General features: G+C 49.9%; 1 non-coding gene and 5 pseudogenes across 1 annotated transcript; all 6 read right to left on the bottom strand.

Moving 5' to 3' along the window:
* Positions 1 to 8,261: 8,261 nt before the first annotated feature.
* On the bottom strand, positions 8,262 to 8,448 carry LOC120520241. Its single transcript, XR_005631796.1, has one exon. It is a non-coding gene; the product is annotated as a U2 spliceosomal RNA (small nuclear RNA).
* Positions 8,449 to 9,370: 922 nt separating this feature from the next.
* LOC120520242 lies at positions 9,371 to 9,541 on the bottom strand (annotated as a pseudogene).
* Positions 9,542 to 15,856: 6,315 nt separating this feature from the next.
* Positions 15,857 to 16,035, bottom strand: LOC120520246 (annotated as a pseudogene).
* A 1,922-nt stretch (positions 16,036 to 17,957) lies between these two features.
* Positions 17,958 to 18,131, bottom strand: LOC120520244 (annotated as a pseudogene).
* Positions 18,132 to 18,921: 790 nt separating this feature from the next.
* On the bottom strand, positions 18,922 to 19,092 carry LOC120520245 (annotated as a pseudogene).
* Positions 19,093 to 19,948: 856 nt separating this feature from the next.
* Positions 19,949 to 20,124, bottom strand: LOC120520243 (annotated as a pseudogene).
* Positions 20,125 to 20,136: the final 12 nt, after the last annotated feature.

The following is a 20,136-nucleotide window of genomic DNA, read 5'->3' as shown; positions in this document are numbered from 1 at the left end:
GGGGGATTCCTAGGCTGGGGTAGTTGCCTTCCCCTTTTCCCAGCTTCTCAGAGGCTTCCCTAGCTGGGGTGGGGAGCAAGAGCTGAAGCAGGAGCATCAGCAGAAACGGGACCAGGGTTGAAATCTATTCTTGGTCTTATCTTTCCAAATGGAGGTCGTTTAGATAAGATGAATTTTTCCGGGAAGATATCAGCTCTCTTTTTGGTGGGTGGGGCTATGCAAATAAACCCCCCCAGACATTTTTTCTTTTTCTTTATTTCCTTTCTGTTTTTTTTTTAAAATTTTTTTGAAAGTTTGTAAAAGGGTGGTTCACCCAAAACCTACTTTAAAGGAATCAAGAATTAGATAGCTGTAAAAGCAGCTCTTGTTTTTCCTTACGCTTTGAGAGAGGCTACAATCGCCATAAAAAGGAATTATATTGCAAACACGATTCCAATGGAAAAAGAAGGGGCCTCTTTCGTAAGAACAGATTTTTTTTAAAACAAAACGTAGACACATAAGAAGGGGTATTTAAACATATACATGAACTTTTACATGTCACAGAAAAAGGAAAAAAAAAGTTTCATGTCAGACCCTTTCCCCTAACATCAACAAATGTCTGTACTCGGTTTAGTTTCCACAGTGCCCCGCAAATTTCCCCTCCCCCAAATGAAAACCCTTTCCAATGCTCTTGGCAGCCAAAACCCCACCTCTGAATGTCCCATTTCTTGAGCCCAATCTTATTCTCCCTCTGCCCCACTCTCTGGGTAGAGACTTCTTATTTTTCCCACCATGCCCAATTTTCAAATTTAAAGAACAATTAATCAAAAGGGTTTTAACCTTTTAAAAAATGAAAACCAGAAAACAAAAAAAAAAAGGATAGGAAAAAAATTAGGGGAAAACCCACTGCTATGCAGAAACCCTTCTGTCTCCTGCCATACTTGGGAAAAACCCCGCATTCCCAAATTTTAGGCTCCTCTCGTTTTAACAGAGCCGGGCACCCCGGGACCCCCTGAAAGGGTCGAGCTTGTCACATTCTTCCCCAAGCAGCCAGTTCAAACCTTTGTGTCGATTTGAGTGGGTTGCCCCTATTTCCCCAAAAACCCTTTGTAGGGCCCGGGCCACTATGGATGGACAGACCCAGTAAGGAACAGTATGAACCCCAGAGTCTTCGGATCTTACCTTAGGTTCGCTTAAAAGGCAGGGTAGTGCTTTTCATGACTTCCAACGTTGATAATGCTGTCCCCACAAGAAAACCGGATTTGAACATAATGAATCGAAGAAGTCCTCAACCAAGTCAAACAAAAAATTTGTTTTTCATTCTCTTGGATCACGGTTTTAACAAGAAGTAGATGAGTTTTTTTTCAACTGAAAATTACCTCCCCCACCTTTTCCACTGACTCTCCATATCCACTCTCCTGACCCCATTAACCCCCCCACATAAAGTGAAAAAATTTTCTTTTTTTAAAGCCCCCCAAAAACCTGTTGCGGGGAAACCATCCCCAAGTAAGTACAAAGTGGCAAAACATCTGCTTTGAAACAAACCTTTCCCAAGAAGGGAGATGACGCAAGGGCAAACCGGGTTTTTAATGGCCTTCCGTTTTTTTCTTTTTTCTGAAAACCCAAGATTTTAATTGATCAAATTGTGTAGTCCATCCAAGGAATCCGTTTTTCCCCACTCCATTTTCCAAGCACATCATTGAGGACTTTTTTTTATTGATCTTGAGCCTGTTGCTTTTTCAAAATTGTGAAAAATTTTAAAACAGTTGTGACACACCTCCCCAAAAAGGGAAATGCCTCTATTGAGATTTTGACTGTCTCACCCCCACCTGGGTAGGCCCCTATGGGCAACCTTCCCCCCGTCAGCTAGCACCTCAACATATGCCCTAAGGAGGGACAGGGGGGAACCCCGCGTAACGACACGTGATCCCAAGGCACCTATATGGCATGGGGAATGACACACTACCTACATCGCATCAAAATGGTGCCAGCATAAAATCGGCCCTTGAAACCCATTTTATAAAGAACTATAAAAAGGGAACTGATTTTTTCCTTGTCAAATGCCATTTCCCGATCCAAAAACAACCATTATCATCGGTACTGTCCTTTTAGATGCCCAAGCAAAAAGTCTCACCGGATAGGCTCCAATGACCCCGGCCCAACCCCTCTGATCAGGTGGCAAACCCAAAACTTTTTTAATGCAGTGCCACCCTTTTCAAAAATTTTTAACAAAGGTCAGAAGGTGAAGGGCCCAATTTGTCAAATTGCTGCATCCTTTTTTTTAACAGGGGAAAAAACCCCTTTTTTTTAGGGGGGGGCCAGGGGAAATACCTCTTCGAGACCAAAAAATGGACCCGGTTTGCCAGTGGGTTTGTAGAATTCCTTTTTGGGAGGCCATCCCGAACTTTACCATCGCCATTGATCCAAAGCCCCCATCAGCCCCTCAATTTTTTCAGTTAATCCGTCAGTAACCTGTACATCAACAGCAGAATGTGTTCTGCCGACCTCATCAACCAACGCCCCCTTCAAATAATTTGATAAAAAGGGGGGTACATGTAAATGTCGTTGATGTCGGGGACATCAATTCCTTGGGAATTTTAATTTTTAAAACTTTTTTTTTGTTGTCTGTGTTTTACGATTGAAAACGGAGGACATTTTTTCCGTTTTTAAATGTCATCCCCGGGTTTTAAAATATCGTTTTGTTTTTTGTGATCATTTCCCGGTTTTTTTTTTGAGGCTTTTTAATCACCTGTTTGTATAATCTTGACTTTTTTGGAATATATTTTGGGGCCCTCTTGTAATAACAACCTCGTTCTTTTCCCTTTTCGCCCCCATAATAAGGGGAAAAAAACTGGGTTTATATTTCAAATGTTCCCAACACTCCAAAAAAGGGGAAAACCTGACACCCATGGTGAGCGTGTTGTTGAATTGTTCCATGGAGGCCCAACCAAAAGGCACATTCAACTTCCAGTGACCCCCCCACCGCCCCCCAGTACCTGCAAAACAAATAAACATAAGTGGTCAGAAACCAAAAGGTAAACTTGCTTTTTCCTATCCGGACAAAGGGAAAAAAAAAAACCCTGCCCAAACCCTCTTGGGTTTCTCCATGTACCCCTTTTCAAAAGGGGGGCAAACCAAAACCACCAAGTATCCCACCAAGAGCTCAAAACCTTCCAGTGTAATCTTGTCCATCACATTTGTCTTTATCAACATTGAAATTTCCCCATTGTGACCAATTTGTCGAACTAAGCAGGTTTCAAGACGCCAATACAGCAGCACGCTGCTGTTTGTGGGGTGATGTGTACATTTAAAAAAAGGCGAAAAAAGGCCCCGTCTTTAACCACATCCACCATCAGCACTCTCCCGGCACCACTATGTTGGAGGGCCAATCGCCAATCGTGCCCCCTGAAAAAAAATACCCACCCCACTGGAGAAACTCCACTTACTGCCTATGGGGAGATGGCCCCACTCCCAATCCCTAGAAAAGCTGTGCACATCAATTGCAGATTTGAGGTGAACCTCTTGGTAAAAAACATATTTGAAAAGGAAAATTGTAGCCATAAAAAAACCTTCCCTCTTTTGTTTCCCCTGCAAACCTCTAGCATTGACAGTCCACAAGTCAAAAAATGTGTCATTTGTCATGGCAATAAAGCCCCCCCCATCATCTGTCCCTGCCATGATGTCCGTGAAAACATCCATGGATGGTCAAAAAGAGCTGGGCATTTGGTTCATTAAAATGAAGTCCTACCAGCGTGTCTCCATAGCCATCCTCAGGCTAAATTAAATAGCAGGTCCAAGAAGGCTGGCATCGGAGTCCCCGGGCACCTAAAGTAATAGTAGTGACCACAGAGTTTCCTCCTGGTATGTCAAATCTTTTGCTTGATCCATCTCTTCCAAACCTTGCAAGGAGCAAAGTGATTGGTTGTAATTGTCCTTTCTCACCCGGTTCCTGTGCAGGCTCAAACCTCTCGGGGGCGTGCCTTTTTCTTCCGTTGGTCAGTGAGGCACTCTCCCACAATTCATTCGTTAAAAGTCATTCTTGTGAACTGTTGTTTCTGTATTCTTAATAATACTTCTGTGTCACTGCTCGAGGAGATCATCCATTTGCTTTCAAACTCAGCAAAATCTTCTTTGCAGTCCGACATTTGCAAGTCCACAGCCTCAGCGGACTTCTGCTTCTCATTCTCTTTCTCATGAACAGGGTTTATTAGCGGGCTGTCTGTAGGTAATCCACAGGGTAACTCGGCAGTGTCCCGAAATCTTTCTCTGCCACATGGTTTCTCTGCTTGGGGTGATCCACTTCCTCCACAGAACAACAGCAAATTCATCTTCTTGGGGCTTTTGCTTGTCTGGACAAGCTGATTAAATGGGTTTTTCTGTCCACAAATGGGACAGATCTTGGGGTTGGGGAGTCCTGGGGTTTGTGCCAGCCTTATTGCAATTCCGCGATCATAACCGAACAATATCTGGCTACATGTCCATTTTCTTCCACATTTGCCACATCTGTGGGATACCACCATAGAAAAGGGAGCCCTTATTGGTCCTAGGGAGAAAGAGGATGGTGGGGGTGGGCCCTCCACAGAAGAGGGGTCCTTTTCAGCTGAACTTTGAATTGCCTGCGCCATTCCAAACCCCTTCATCATCTGTCACCCCAAGAAAACTGCAGTAGAATATTCCAAGAAGGCCATGATGGCATCGTCTTCCACCCAAGGATTAAACATATGCAAATAATGACTTTCAGTCCCTTTTTCCCTACGCTGCACTTTAAAAGAGAACGGCCCATCTGGTGGCGTGGGCTGAAGCATTTTCCCAAACAAAGTCTAATGAAACTTTTGATTCAAGTCCGTCGAAAAAGACCCATAATGCCATCTTGTATGCAAAGCACCAGTTGCATGTCCACTCCAAAAAGCTTGGGCGGAGCAATTTATCTTTAAACTCCCGATGAATAAACAGTCCAAATGCTGTAATCTTCTCGAGTAAACCGCAAGGTGTTTCCTCCCAAATACAAAAAATCAACCTTTCCCCACCTTCAATACCCCATTTCAGGTCCCCCAAAGGGTATATCGCCTCCAGAATATCAGCACACCTGATAGCCCAAAAAGAAAGGTCGCCAATTATCTCCCCTGAGCAGCCTGGATGTGGTGTCCAGTCTGGCGAATAAAATGGAGCTGCGCTCATTCTCCTCCAGGGGCAGTTGAAATTCCTCCCACATCACCACCGCCCTGGAAGTATGAAAGGAATTTCAGGGTTCGAAAAAGTTCACCCGCTTTGCTCTTCCCAGGGTGCATACCAGATGAGCCGTGACAGGCTCACCCGCCCACGCAGCCGCCGATTTACCAGCAGCCGGGTCGCAGACGCAGCTCCCGGACGGAGTCCAGCGAAACGGTTCCCCTGAAGGCACGGCAATCCCTGCGGCCTTTGTTTCTCACCACTTCCGATCAGTAGGGATGGCCGGAGACCACTGTCATCCAGGTGGCGGTAGTTTCTAGAGGTGGAGGGCACACTCTGCAGCATACATCGCAGAAGTTCTGGAGCGGACAGGAAGGCTAATACCGCCTGTCTCTCTCAGTTTGTCCTTGATGCTCCTCACGCTGATGGAAAATAATGAGAGAGTAGCCATCTGTAAGGAGGAAGGTGGAGAGGTTAGTGTGGGCCAGGCGCTTCCCTAGTCGCCGCCTGGTCAGGGTGGGACTTCGGTCTGTCGCCCGGGTCTTCGATCTGAAGTACGGTTGATCTGTGCCAGGTCCATGTCGCTGTGGGCAGGCTGGAAGTTTAGAGCTGTTTCTCGAGAAACAGCTCCTTCCATCTGGGTCTCTCGCCTTCTTGCTGTGGACATTCAGATGGGGCTCTGCTGTCTTCTTCCTTCTCTGGCCTCTGGGCTGTTTGACCCTCTCCTCTTCCTTGTCCCGATTCCCCTGTGAGCGACGAGAGGGGGAAATCGGCTGGGTGGTGGTGGGGAGGTGGAGGAGGGCTCCAAGCAGCATGGGAGGGGAGCTACCAGTGGTGGAAGGAGGAGGTCGAGGGGAGGGAGCCTTTATCTTCTTCCTTGTCCTTTTTTCCTGACAGCCAGCACGCCTGTGCTGCAAGGGGGACTTCAGCTTGGGCTTCGCAGGTGATTAGTTTCGGTCTCCTCCTGCAGACTGTTTGAGGTCACAGCCATGAGGACTTGTCTCTGAGGGCGTTCTGTAACATATGGCTGGTCTGTCCAGAGGTTGCAGGTCTTTTCTGGGACAGCCTTTTCGCCCTCGTGGCCAGTCACACGCAGTTCCTGCAAGCGGCCTCCTTGCATTCCTTCAGCACGTGGCCCATCGCCCACATCTCCCTGCAGGATTTTGGCTGGTCAGGGTAGTGTAGGATTGGGCGCCGAGCTTCCCAAGGAGAAGCTCTGCAGGTGCTGGAGACCGCTTTGGAGAGGCGCTGTCCTTCCATAACCTGATCATGACCGACTACTACCGCTTGTAGCGTATTCCCATCCTGGATTTGGGTAGCCTCACCACCGCAGAAGCGCCCAGGAACGGAGATGTCTCGTTGTATGTATGGGGATTCCTCATATATCACACTCTCCTTTCCTCTCTGTATGGGGCAATTCCCCACAAAGCTTAGCAAAGGGGAGTCCGCATTGCATTCTGGACCATTTCCCAGTAGCGCTTTGCAGACCCAATGGAGTGCAACATAGAAGAGGCCCAGGAGCGAATTCATGCTCACGTATCTGTTTGGAGAACTCTGCCCATGACCATTTTCTTCCAAAGGTCTCTGCACTCATTTCAGGATCCTTCCTCCACCTCTTGAGCCTCAGCATCACTGCCTGCTTTCATCCAGGGTTCCAGACGGGGGCCATCCTGGAACTTTCGGCTGAGTCAGTGAGCCATGCCTGGGACGAGAAGGCCAGAAGAGGGCTGATCTTCCAGGCTGAGAAGGCTTTCCTTCTTTCCCAGCTTCTCGAGGTCTTCCTAGTCAAGAAGCAGAGGTAGGGAGCAAGAGCTGAAGCAGGAGCATCAGCAGAAACTGGAGCTAAACCCATTCTTGGTCTTTTTCAGAATCTTTTTCTTTCCAGATGGAGTGTAGTCTAGATGAGATGAATTTTCTCAGATATCAGCCTCTTCTTGTGGGTGGAGCTATGATGATCTCTCAAACTTCGTTCTTCTTTTCTGTTTTCTTGGTTTCAAACTCTTGAAGCTTTGTAAAAAGTGGTGGACTCCAGCCAACCTACTTTTTTATCAGAATCAGAATTCTAATAGCTTAAAATATTTTGTGTTTCATCATGACTTTGAGAGCAGAGCTTCAATCACGCTGTATGGAATTATACTCAAACACGATCCCAATGGAATAAAACAAGCAGTTCTCCACTCTGATAAGAACAGATACTACACTTGATCTGTACAAAAGGCCGAGAAGGCGCTAACAAACTCCCAGGCCAGCCAGCCCTCAATTGCCTTGCCCATGCGTCAGCTGTATGGTAAGCATCACCGGCAGGAGGAAGCAGCTGCCCAAGATGCCGAGACGTGAACCATGTGGAGCCCCACGGCCTCGGTGACAAAAGCGCCCACTCTTGAGCCATATTCATACAAAGCCTGGCACAAAGGAAAACCCTCGAGCGGAAACCAGGTGGAAGCTGGGATACAGCTGGGAGGGAGTGGCGGGGGAGGGAGGGGGGAGCAGCTAGCTGGTCCTTTGGGTGTTTGGGCGCCTGTGTGGTCAGAGGCGGGTAGACCAGGCAGAGGATGGCTTAAACCACCATTCCACCTCCATCCCCGCCCAGATGCTCAATACAAAACAAAGAAGGGATGCCAAGAAGAGCGTGACGAGCCAGATATCCCCGAGACACCACGCTCACAACTCTTCTAGACAATTACTGCCTACACCTGTTGGAGATTGAAGATGAAAGGAGAAGGCACATCCTGGCCCGCCTGTGTGAAAATGTTATTTCAACAGGGGTGCCAGAGATCGTATAGCCTGCAGGACCGTTTCAGGTTTCGGGAGCTTAATAAGGCTTCCTGCTAGCGTGTGTACAGGCTTGGTCGCCCACACTACTCACTCACCGCACAACAGCGCTTTCACCCGAGCCTCGCCGATCTGTTGGAATGTTGAAGTATCATACAATAGCGCCCTACAGGCACGCATGAACTTTTTCTTAATTAAGTCAAATTAAACTAAATTAATTAATTAATTAATTAATTATTCAGTTAAATAATTAAATCAATCCTGCTCTGGCTAGAGCTTCTTTCCCTTCCCCTCATAGTAGGCAATCCCTGCGCCAGCTGCTGGTCTGTTTTGATACCAGCAGCGAGTGCACCGCCTCCCGGAAGTACTGCAATACCAGGTCGACAAACGGAGGGACGGAGCAAGCCCTATTCATCTCCTGACCCAAAAATCAATTTAATATGGCGTCCCTTAGATAGGGACGATTGATATTAAACTGATAAGAACAGATACTACACTGGATCTTAGCCAAAGGGGCCGAGAAGCGATAAGCACAAACTCCCCAGCGCCAGCCCCACCGCTCTTGCCCATGCGCCAGCCGCATGGCAAGTATCAACTTGGTAGAGCAGCAGTTCCAAGACAAGCGCCAGACGTGAACCCATGACATCTCACGGCCCGTGACAAAAAAGCGGCCCACCTGAGCTGCCAAGGCCTGATACAAAGCCCAAGGGTTGCCACACCATGAAAACTTTAGGAGTTGTGCGGAACGGTAGCTTATACAGCTGGGAGAGTGGGAGGGCGTGGGGAGGAGGGGGACAGTCAGTTGGTCCTTTGGGTGTTTGGCGCTGGTGGTGATTTGGGAGGCGGGTAGACCAGGCAAGGAAGAGACGGGCTTTAAACCACCATTCCACCCATCCCCGCCCCTAGATGCCCACAAACAAAGAAGGAGACGCCAGTGAAGAGCGGTGATTTGTTAGATATCCTCGGAGACAATTACGTTCACAACTTCAGACACCAGACGTCATAATTCCGTTGAGACTAAAGGATGAAAAGGAGAAGGCACATCCTGGCCCGCCTGTGTGAACAAGGCCTCGAACACAGGGGGCGCTTGCAGCGACATCAGGACAGCCTGCAGGACTGCCGTGGTTTCTGGGAGCTTACGCTTCCCAAGAAGGGCAGCTTGGTCGTCCGGCGCTCACTTTCACCACTCCCTACAACAGCGGCCTTCGACCTGGAGCCCTCGCTTGACATCTGTTGGAATGCTGGAAGTACTACATACAACAGCCCCACACAGCAAGTACCCATTGAATCCTTTTCTTCTTAATTAAGTCAAATTAAACTAAATTAATTAATTAATTAATTAATTATTCAGTTAAATAATTAAATCATCCTGCTCTGGCTAGAGCTTCTTTCCTTCCTCATAGTAGGCAACTCAGCCAAGGCTGCTTGTCTTGTTTTGTACCAGTAAAGGAGAAAGTGCACCGCCTCCTGGAAGTACTGCAATACCAGGTCGAGCAAGGTGAGGACGGAGCAAAGCCCTGTTCCACCTCCTAGTTCCAAAATCAATTTATATGGTCCCCAGATAGGGACGATCAGATATTAAACTGATAAGAACAGATTTTTTTTTTTTTTGAAAAAATATACTTTATTTACATATATGTTTGGGTAATATATAAACACAGTCTAATAGTCTTACAGTCTATACCAATTTGCTAATTCAACAGAGATGACTGTATTCAGCTATAGACTGATACAGTCTTTTCACTATACATTACCTACAACACCTTATTATTTATATATATGGGTAACGAAGAAAAATCACAACTTTTACAATCTTACATGCCATATTAAGTGTTTTGTCAATAACATTCGGTTATTTTCCATTACATTCACTACAGTGTTCCCACATTCTCTGTTACTATTTACGTTATTGCAGTCTCGACTTGGTCCCTGCCCCTGAAAGCTTGTCTCAAAGAGGGGGCTTTGCCGAAGGCTGCAGTAAATCCAAAGGTTGTTAAACCTCTTGAGGGCGAGGTGGTCTTGCATATCCTCAGTTCTTCAAGGAGTCCAGGATAGAATAGTCTTTGAGGAGGCTGCGGATGTATCTGCAGCAGTCCTGATTGGTCATCCTTCCTCCTGCGACGAGGCGGTTCCTGAGACCCACAGAGCGCCCCCGCAGCACATGAGACGCCATGCCTCCTGGTGGCTTCCAGTGAGTGGGTACCGAAACTATAGAGCACCGAATGGTGTTAAAGATTGTCTCTGGCACGACTCTTCCAATTCCTCTTCCAGGGCGGCCAAAGAGTGACTGTGCCACTGGGCATTCCCAGGAAGAGGGCAGTATGCCTTCTTCCCTGGATGCACCACGGGCAGTGTTCAGAGTCTGTGTTATATTTCTGCATGCATGGAACGCTGAGAGGTCCCCCCTGCACAGCCATCCACGCCAGATCCCTGTGCCTGTTTGTCAGTTCTGAGGCTATGTCTCAGACCACCGGCTGTCATGATGGTAGGGTTCGAGTAGGTCTGTCAGGTCTTTGGCTCTGATGAGCTTGTAGATGGCTCTTCGGCTCACAGGTCCGGTTTGGGACTCCTGAAGTCCGTGTTCCGTTAATGGGCGGACAACATCCGTGTAGAACCATGGAGTGTCCCAGTTGTAAGGGCAGGAGTCCCACTTGCCCAGCCGAGTCTCTTCCAGACTGGCAGGAGGAAGAAGCGGGCATGGCGTCGACGATCCGCTGTACTGGTCAGCAATCCTGATGCAGTTGCAGAATACCCTGCCGGTGGGATGTCGATGCCTTTCCCACCTTTTCAAGTTCTTTGTACATGACTGCCCGCTGACTTGTCCGAGCCTCAGATGAAGTGTGAAAGACTGCCCTACTCCTGCAGACGGTGGTGAGGTGCCATGCTCAGCTGCACGAGGACCGGAGGATCTCATTCAAGAAGCACCAGCGCTTTGCCTTCCACGGGTGAGGTCCCTGAGGCTCCAGAGCCCGATCTTCTGTCTGACTTGGCCAGTCTCGTCCCATCGCCTCTTCAGGGCCGCTCCCTCCTGAATCAGAGCTGCCCAGGATCTTGATGAGTCTCTGCCTTGATGGCAAGGAGGTGGGCGGAGGGGTGTCAGGTGCCATTCTCTCGAGGAGCATCGCTTCCACTTCCCGTGAGTTGACCTTTGCTCCTGGAAGCAAGTCCAAGCCTCGAGATCTTCTTCGCTGAGCGCCGTCATCGATCCTGGTCATGCAGATCACGGTGACGTCGTCCATGTAGAGGGAGCATCTGATCTCTTCTGTCCATCCCCGTGCGTGATCCTCTGATCTCCGCCGGGTCTTCCTCTGATCCGTGAGCCTATACAACAGACAAAGAGAAGAGGGGAGAGCCTTCGTCTGACCCCGACAGGACCGGAAGGGGCTGCTTTTCCAGCTGTCACACTAGCACCATGTTGAGGATGTCTCGGTACATCAGGCTGATGTGTCGAACAGAACGCAGTCGCCCATTCCGAGACCCCCAGCAGAGCCTTGATCATGAACCGTGACACCAGTTTGGCTTTCTCTGGATCTAGGCTGACTGCTACCAGCGGGTGATGCGGCTGCCTTCCCACGTGAGGCACCGAGTCCCTGATCATGGCCAAGTTGGCGTCGGCGATCCTGCGTCCGGGATGCCGCAGGTCTGGTCTGGGTGGACGACCTGTCCATCACCTTTTTAGCCAAGCTGGCTATCACTTGGCCAGATCTGTAGTCCACGCTCAGGAGGGTGATGGGCGCCAATTCCTCAGCTCGCATCTCTCCTCTGTTTGCATGCAAGATCTATGATCATTCCTTTCTCTCTAACGACGGAGATTCTGCCTCCGCCACCATCTCCGGTAGAGCTCCAGTAGGTCCGGACCGATGAGGTGTCCCACACACGTGACACTTCGCTGGTAGTCCGTCACGCCTGGGTCCCGCCGGGTTCTGAAGGATCTGGCGGCAGAGTTCAGCTCCCCAGCTGGTATTCCAGACAGACTGCACCTGTGGGATCCAAGGTTTGTTAATACCGTTAGGAACCGTCGGTTGCGCCTTGCTCGGGTCGTCTTGGGAGAGGCTAGCAGGTCCCGACCACTCCTATCACTGCTCTTTCCCGTTTTGATGACCCTCCATCGCTCTAAGAAGTTCTCTCAGGGAGGGCCGAGGAGTTTCCTAAAGAAAAAGGAGTTACACTTCACCTTTCTCCAGGTTCTCCACTTGACCTGAAGACAATGCGTTTGATTCTCCCCAAAGTGCCTCAGGCTCTCCTGGTCTCCTCCAACTCATTTCACGTCCCAGCCGTGACTTTGGTGAAGCTCTCAGGACCACAGCTCCTCTGCAGTCTGCAGAATTCCCTTGCCGCTGGTGACGCCGCCTTCCTTTGGCCTGAAAGAAACCGCGGAGTTTAACTTTAATAAATTCAAAATCGCTACTTTCTGAAGTGGCATTTCTCTTCCTTCCAAGCCGTACGCAGCTGGGTCCTTAGCTCCTGCATGACGCCTTCCTCTCCAGGAGGTTGCACTAGTTTGACACCGGCTATGTGGGAAGGCTTACCGAGGATCCTGAAGAAACCGCCTGGTCTGAGAAGAAGAATGGGACCAATGTGTACTTCTCGCTGTCACTGCTCTGGAGACGAAGACAAAGTCGATCCGATGGTCGAGCCATCAGACCGGGCTCCAGGTGTGTTGGCTGAGCCTGCCCGGTAGTCCCCTGGGCCAAGGTCTCAGGGAAGCCTGTCACCATCTTCCTGAGCAGCCTGATGTGGTGTCCAGTCTGGTGGATGTGCCTGAGCTACTCATCCTCCTCCAGGGGCAGTTGAAGTCCCCGGCCATCACCACCGCCCTGGAAGTGGCGAGATGGGGCCGCAGGTCTGAAAGCTCCACTGCTCTTTCCCAGGGGTGCATACACTAAGATGAGCCGGACAGGGCTCCCGCCCACGATCCGCCGACGACCAGCAGCCGGGCCGCACGAGCTCCCCGGACGGAGTCCAACGTGAACCGGGTTCCCTGACAAGGATTTACATCCTGCTGCCTTGTTGTCACCACCTCCCGACCAGTAGGAAGGACTGTGAGACCACTGTCGCTCCAGGTGGCGTAGTTTCCTGAGGGTGGAGGGCACACTCCTGCAGCATGTACACATCACAGTTCTGAGCGGACAGGCCAATATCACCGCTCGTCTCCCTCAGTTTGTCCTCTTGATGCTCTCACGTTGATGGAAATAAAGAAAGAGTAGCCATCATGGGGAGTAAAATGGAGAGGTTATGGGCCAGGAGCTCTAGTCGCCGCCTCGGTCAGGCGGGACTGGCCCGCCGCCCGGCCCCTCATCCTTGAAGCAGCCGCTGATCTGTGCCAGGTTGTCCATGTCGGCAGGGTAGGCTGGAAGTTTAGAGCTGCTTCGAAACAGCCTCTTCCATCTGGGTCTCCTCGCCTTCTGCTGTAAATTAGATAAAGGCTCATGTCTTCTCTCTGGTCCTCCCCTCTGGGCTGTTTGACTTCTCCTCTCCTTGTCCGATCCCCTGTAGGTGCGACGAGAGGTAAAGTCCTCCGGCTACAGGTGGAGGAGGGGTGGATGAGGGCTCTGAAGTAGCATGGAGGGGAGCTGCTCAGGGTTAATGAGGAGGGCTCTAGGGAGGTGAGTTCTTTGTCTTCCTCCTTGTCCTTTTCTCTGATTACCTGTGCTGCCCGGTGCTGCAGGGGATTTCAGTTTCTGCTCCTATCGGCAGATTGCTTGATCCTCCCAGTGCACAGTGTTTGAGGTCACAGCGCGTGAGGGACTTCTGTCTCTGAGGGGCAGTCTTTGCAGGCTATGGTTGGTCTGTCCGCAGAGGTTGCAGGTCTTTTCCTGGGACAGTCTTTCGCCCGCAGGGCTGTGTCATCGCAGTTCCTGCAAGCGGCCTCCTTGCAGTCCTTCAGCACGTGGCTCATCGCTCCAGACTTTGGTGATTTTTGGCTGGTCAGGGTAGGCAGGGATTGCCGCCAGTTTCCCAAGGAGAAGCTCATGTAGGAAAGGAGGCCGTTTGAGAGGGCGTTGTCCTTCCACAACCTGACGATGACCGGACCACTTCTACTCAGTCCAGTCATTCCTGTCCTGAATCTGGGTGTGTTCCTCACCACGGTGTGCAGAAGCGTCAGAACGTGAGATGTCCTTGCCAGGCTATGGGATTCCTCATGGCAATCAAGCCACTCTCCTTCCTCTCTCTGTATGGGGCACCCCACAAAGCTTAGCAGCAAAGGGGAGTCCGTAGCACCCATCTTGACCATTTCCCAGTAGCGCTTTGCATCCAACAGAGGCAACGTAACAGAAGAGGCCCAGAGCGATTGACTGTATGCTCAATGTATCTGCTCTGGAGAATCCCTTGCCCATGACTCATTTTTCCAAAGGCTCTGCACTCTATTTCAGGATCCTTCCCTCCACCTCCTTGAGCCTCAGCACCACTGTCTGCTTCATCCAGGTTCCAGAGCTGGGGGCCATCCTGAACTTTTGGCCAGTCAGTGAGCTATGCCTGGGATGTGAGGGGAGGCCAGAAGAGGGGCTGATCTTCCAGGCTGGGAGAAGGCCTCCTCTTTCCCAGCTCGGAGATCTTTCCTAGCTGGGCAGAAGCGGAGGAGCAAGTTGGAAGCAGGAGCATCACAGAAACTGAGCCAGGGTTGCAGAATCCATTCTTGGTCTTTTCAGTCTTTTTTCTTCTTTCCAGATGGAAAGGTCAGTTCGTAGATGAGAGAGATGACTCTTTCCAAAAGATATCAGCTCTCTTCTTGGTGGAAGAGCTATGCAATGATCCTCCTCAAACTTCTATCTTCTTTTTCCTTCTACTTTGGCTCAAATTCTATGAAACTTTGTAAAAGCGGTGGACCCAGCCAACCTACTTCACCAGAATCAAGAATCTAAATAGGCCGTAAAAATAGCTCTGAAGCTTCCTTACTGACCTTGAGAGCAGAGCTCAATCAATAAAAGTGAAATTATATCGCAAACAAGATCCCAATGGAAAAATCAAGCAGTTCTCCACCTGATAAGAACAGATACTCAAGACGATCTGCAGCCAGGCCGAGGTTGCTGCCAAACTCCCCAGGCCAGCCAGCCCCACCGCCTTTGCCCGTATGCGCCAGCCGCATGGTAAGCATCAACTTGGCAGAGGAAGCAGCTGCCCCAAGACAAGCGTTTCTAGACGTGAACCCATGTGGGACATTCCACGCCCGTGAAGCTGCAAGCGCCCACCTGGAGCCAAGGCTCGATAGCCCATACACCATGTGAAAACCTCGGAGTTGTGCGGAAACGAGGTAGCCGATACAGCTGGGAGTGGGAGGCGGGGGAGGGAGGGGGATGTCAGTTGGTCCCTTGGGTGTTTACGCTCGTGGTGGGATTTGGGGAGGCGGTAGACCAGGCAAGGAAGAGGACGGTTTGGGAAACCACCATCTCACTTCCATCCCCGCCCCTAGGATGCCCACAAAACAAAGAAGGAGACGCCAGTGAAGAGCGTGATTTAGCCAGATATTCCCGAGACACCACGTCACAACTCTTCAGACACCACGCTCACACCTGTTGGAGATTGAAGATGAAAAGGAGAAGGTAATATCCTGGTCTGCCTGTGTGAACAAGGCCCCAACACAGGGGCGCTTGCAGCGACACTGTACAGCCTGCAGGACTGCTTCGGTTTCTGGGAGCTAATAAGGCTTCCTGCTAGCGGTACAGGCCACGTCCGACACTACCACTCAATTCTGGCCAACAGCGGCCTTCTAATTCCCGAGCCCTCGCCTGACATCTGTTGGAATGCTAGTACTACATATTAAATTAAGAGTATTTATTGAACTTTTCTTTAATTAAGTCAAATTAAACTAAATTAATTAATTAATTAATTAATTATTCAGCAACAATAAATCAATCCTGCTCTGGCCAGAGCTTCTTCCCTTCCCCATAGTAGGCAATCCCAGCCAAGGTTGCTTGTCTTGTTTTATACCAGTAAGGAGAGTGTAACCGCTTCCTGGAAGTACTGTAATACCAGGTCGACAAGCAGGAGTGGATTTGAGCAAGTCCTTGATTCCACCCCTGTCTAAAAAATCAATTTAATATATGTCCTGATAGGACGTATCTATACAAACCGATATATATATCACACTTGATCTTAGCCAAAAGGCTTAGAGAAGTCGATGCCACAAACTCCCAGGGCCAGCCAGCCCCTGACCGGCCTGCCCACGCCACGTACGGCAAGCACTTCAACTTGGCAGGCGGGAAGCAGCTGCCCAAGACAAGCGCCGAGACGTGAACCCATGTGACATTCCACGGCCTGCGTGACAAAAAAGGCCCACCTTGGAGCCAAGGCCTGACAGAAGCCCAGTGGCTGCAACCATAGAAAACCTCGGAGTTGTGCGAAACGAGCCGGGATACAGCTGGGAGTGGAGGGCGGGGGAGGGGGACAGTCAGTTGGTCCCCTAGTGTTTGGCTCAGGATTGGGGAGGCGGTAGACCAGGCAAGGAAGAGGGACGGTTTAAAACCACTCATCTCCACCTCCATCCCCGCCTCAGATGCCCACAAAACAAAGAAGGAGACGTCAGTGAAGAGCGTGACGAAGCCAGATATCCTCGAGACACCACGCTCACACCTGGAGATTGAAGATGAAAAGGAGAAGAAAATATCCTGGCCTGCCTGTGTGAACAAGGCCTCAACACAGGGGGCGCTGCAGCGACATCAGACAGCCTGCAGGACTGCTTCTGGGTTTTCTGGAGCTTAATAAGGCTTCCTACATGGGTACAGGCTTAACAACTTTACTACTTCTACTCTCCACCCACAACAGCGCCTTTCTAATTCCGAGCCTCGCCTGACATCTGCTGGAAGCATTTTACAAGCAATAGTTATCTACAGGCACGCATGAACTTTTCAATTAAGTCAAATTAACCAATTAATGATTAATTAATTAATGGTCTGTTAAATAATTAAATCAATCCTGCTCTGGCTAGTTTCTTTTTCCTTTCCCCTCAGAAACCTCAGCCAAGGCTGCTTATCTTAGTTTTACTGAAAGATATGCCACTGCTCCCAAAGTATCAATGAATGATGCGGGAGTGGACGGAGTAAGCCCTGTTCATCTCCCCACCAAAATCACCTTAATAGTGGTCCTGATAGGATTTACTGACATGTCCGATATAATTATACTATACTGATCTTAGCCAGCTGAGAAGGATGCCACAACTCCCAGGCCAGCCAGCCGCCCCACCACCTGCTCATGCGCTGCATGGTAAGCATCAACTTGGCAGGAGGAAGCAGCTGCCCTGGGTGAGGATGTTTTTCAGACGGTCCCATGTGACATTCCACGGCCTCGCGGACAAAGTGCCCACCTTGAGCCAAGGCTCGATACAAAGCCTGGCGGCTGCCAAGAAAATCCCCGGAGTTGTGCGGAAACGAAATGGCACAGCTGGGAGGAGGGGCGGGGAGGGGAGGGATGTCAGTTGTCCTCGGTGTTTAAGTCAGGATTTGGGGAGGCGGGTAGACCAGGCAAGGAAGAGGACGGCTTTTAAACCACCGCACCTCCATCCCCGCCCTAGTATTTTTCATTAAACAAAGCATGAGACGCCAGTGAAGAGCGTGACGAGCTAGACATCCCTCGAGACACCACGCTCACAACTCTTCTGTACACCACGCTCACACCTGTTGGAGATTGAAGATGAAAAGGTGAAGGCACATCCTGGCCCGCCTGTGTGAACAAGGCCCTCGAACACAGGGGGCTTGCAGACACCAGACAGCCTGAGGACTGTCGGTTTCGGGAGCTTAATAAGGCTCCTGGGTTAGCGCACAGGCTTGTCGTCCGACACTACTTCACTCACCCCACAACAGCGGCCTTCTAATTCGAGCTCGCCTGACATCTGTTGGAATGCTGGAAGTTAATTATGCTAACAGTCCTGTGCACGTATGAACTTTTCTTAATTAAGTCACTTAACTAAATTAATTAATTAATTAATTAATTATTCAGTTAAATAATTAAATCAATCCTTGCCTGCTAGAGCTTCTTTCCCTTCCCTCATAGTAGTAAACCCCAGCCAAGGCTGCTTTGTCTTGTTTTTATACCAGTAAAGGAGAAAGTGCACCGCCTCCTGAAGTACTGTACCAGGTCGATGGAGTGGACGGAGCAAGCCCTATTCCATCTCCTGTTCCAAAATCAATTTAATATGGTCCCCAGATAGGACGATCAGATATTAAACCGATAAGAACAGATACTACACTTGGATCTAGCCAAAGGCCAGAAGCTGATGCACCCCAGCCAGCCAGCCCCACTGCCTTGCCCATGCGGGGCCAGCTGCATGGTAAGCATCAACCTGGCAGGAGTGGAAGCAGCTGCCCCAAGAATGTCACGATGGAACCCATGTGACATTCCACGGCCTCGTGACAAAAGCGGCCACCCCGGAGCCAAGGCCTGTATACAGCCCAAGGGTTGCCACAACGTATGAAAACCTCGAGCGTGTTAAGTGGGAGGGGCGTGGGGGAGGGGAGGATAGCGAAGTTGGTCCCTTTGGGGTTATGCTCGTGGTGGGATTGGGGAGGCGGGCAGACCAGTAAAGAGGACGGCTTTAAACCACCATCTCCACCTCCATCCCCGCCCCCTAGATGCCCACAAACAAAGAGAAGGAGACGCTAGTGAAGAGCGGTGATTTGTGCTAGGATATCCTCTTATACCACTGATCACCACACCCAGAGAGACTGAGCCTGCAGGACTGTTTCGTGGTTTCTGGGAGCTTAATAAGGCTTCCTGCTAGCGGTACAGGCTTGGTCGTCCGACACTACTTACCACTCAGCCAACATGCATTTTCTAACGTAGCCTCACTGGATATCTAAGTTGGAATGCTGAAGTATTATGAAGCAATAGCGTCCTACAGGCACGCATGAATCTTTCGACTAAGTCAAATTAAACTAAATTAATTAATTAATTAATTAATTATTCAGTTAAATACTAACCAATCCTGCTCTGGCTAGAGCTTCTTTTCCTCTCATAGTAGGCAACCCCAGCCAAGGCTGCTTGTCTTGTTTTATACCAGAAAAGGAGAAAGTGCCCCGCCCCCTGGAAGTACTGCAATACCAGGTGATGGGGAGTGGCAGCAAGCCCCTATTCCATCTCCCTGTTCCAAAAATCATTAATATATGGTCCCCAGATAGGGCGATCAGATATTAAACTGATAAGAACAGATACTACATGATCTTACCCAAAGGTCGAGTTTGCCACAAACTCCCAGGCCAGCCAGCCTCCCCCGCCTTGCCCATGCGCAGCTGCATGGTAAGCATCAACTTGGCAGGAGGGGAAGCAGCTGCCCAAGACAAGCGCAGGCAAAACCCCTGTGAATTCCCGGCCCCCGGACAAGCGGCCCACCTTGGCCAAGGCCTGATAAAAGCCCAAGGGCTGCACACAGCGGAAAAAACCCCGAGTTTGGGGAAACAGTAGCGATACAGCTGGGAGTGAGGGCGGGGAGGAGGGACAGTCAGTTGGTCCCCTTTGGGTGTTTGGCGCTGGGGGGATTTGGGGAGGCGGTAGACCAGGCAAGAAGAGGCGGGTTTAAACCACCATTCCACCCCCATCCCCCCCTAGATGCCCACAAAACAAAGAAGGAGACGCCCGTGGAGGGGAGGCCAGATTTCCCCAGACACCCTCACAACTCTTAGACACCACGCCTCACACCTGTTGGAGATTGAAGATGAAAAGGAAGGCAAACCCGCCCGCCTGTGAACAAGGCCTCAACACAGGGGGGGCTGAGATCAGACAGCCTGCAGGATCCTCGTGGTTTCTGGGGCTAAAAAGGCTTCCCTAGCGGTACAGGCTTGGTCGTCCGACACACTTCACTCACCCCACAACAGCGGCCTTTTAATTCCCAGCCTCGCCTGACATCTGTTGGAATGCTGGGAAATATCAAGCAATAGGCCCACAGGCACGCATGAACTTTTCTTAATTAAGTCAAATTAAACTAAAAATTAAAATTATCAGTTAAATAATTAAATCAACTGCTCTGCTAGAGCTTTTCCCTTCCCTCATAGTAGGGCAATCCCCAGCCAAGGCTGCTTGTCTTGTTTTACCAGTAAGGAGAAAGTGCACCGCCCTGAAGTACTGCAATACAGGTCCATGCGGAGTGGGCGGAGCAAGCCCCTATTCCATCTCCCGCCCCAAAAAACAATTTAATATATGGTCCCCAGATAGGGAATCAGATATAAACTGATAAGAACAGATACTACACTTGATCTTAGCCAAAGGCCGCAGTTTCCACAACTCCCA

This window comes from Polypterus senegalus, unplaced genomic scaffold (genome assembly GCF_016835505.1).
Source record: "Polypterus senegalus isolate Bchr_013 unplaced genomic scaffold, ASM1683550v1 scaffold_4361, whole genome shotgun sequence".
NCBI lineage: Eukaryota > Metazoa > Chordata > Cladistia > Polypteriformes > Polypteridae > Polypterus > Polypterus senegalus.
The sequence above is the reverse complement of the archived record's forward strand: the minus strand, read 5'-3'. Positions and strand labels throughout refer to the sequence as shown.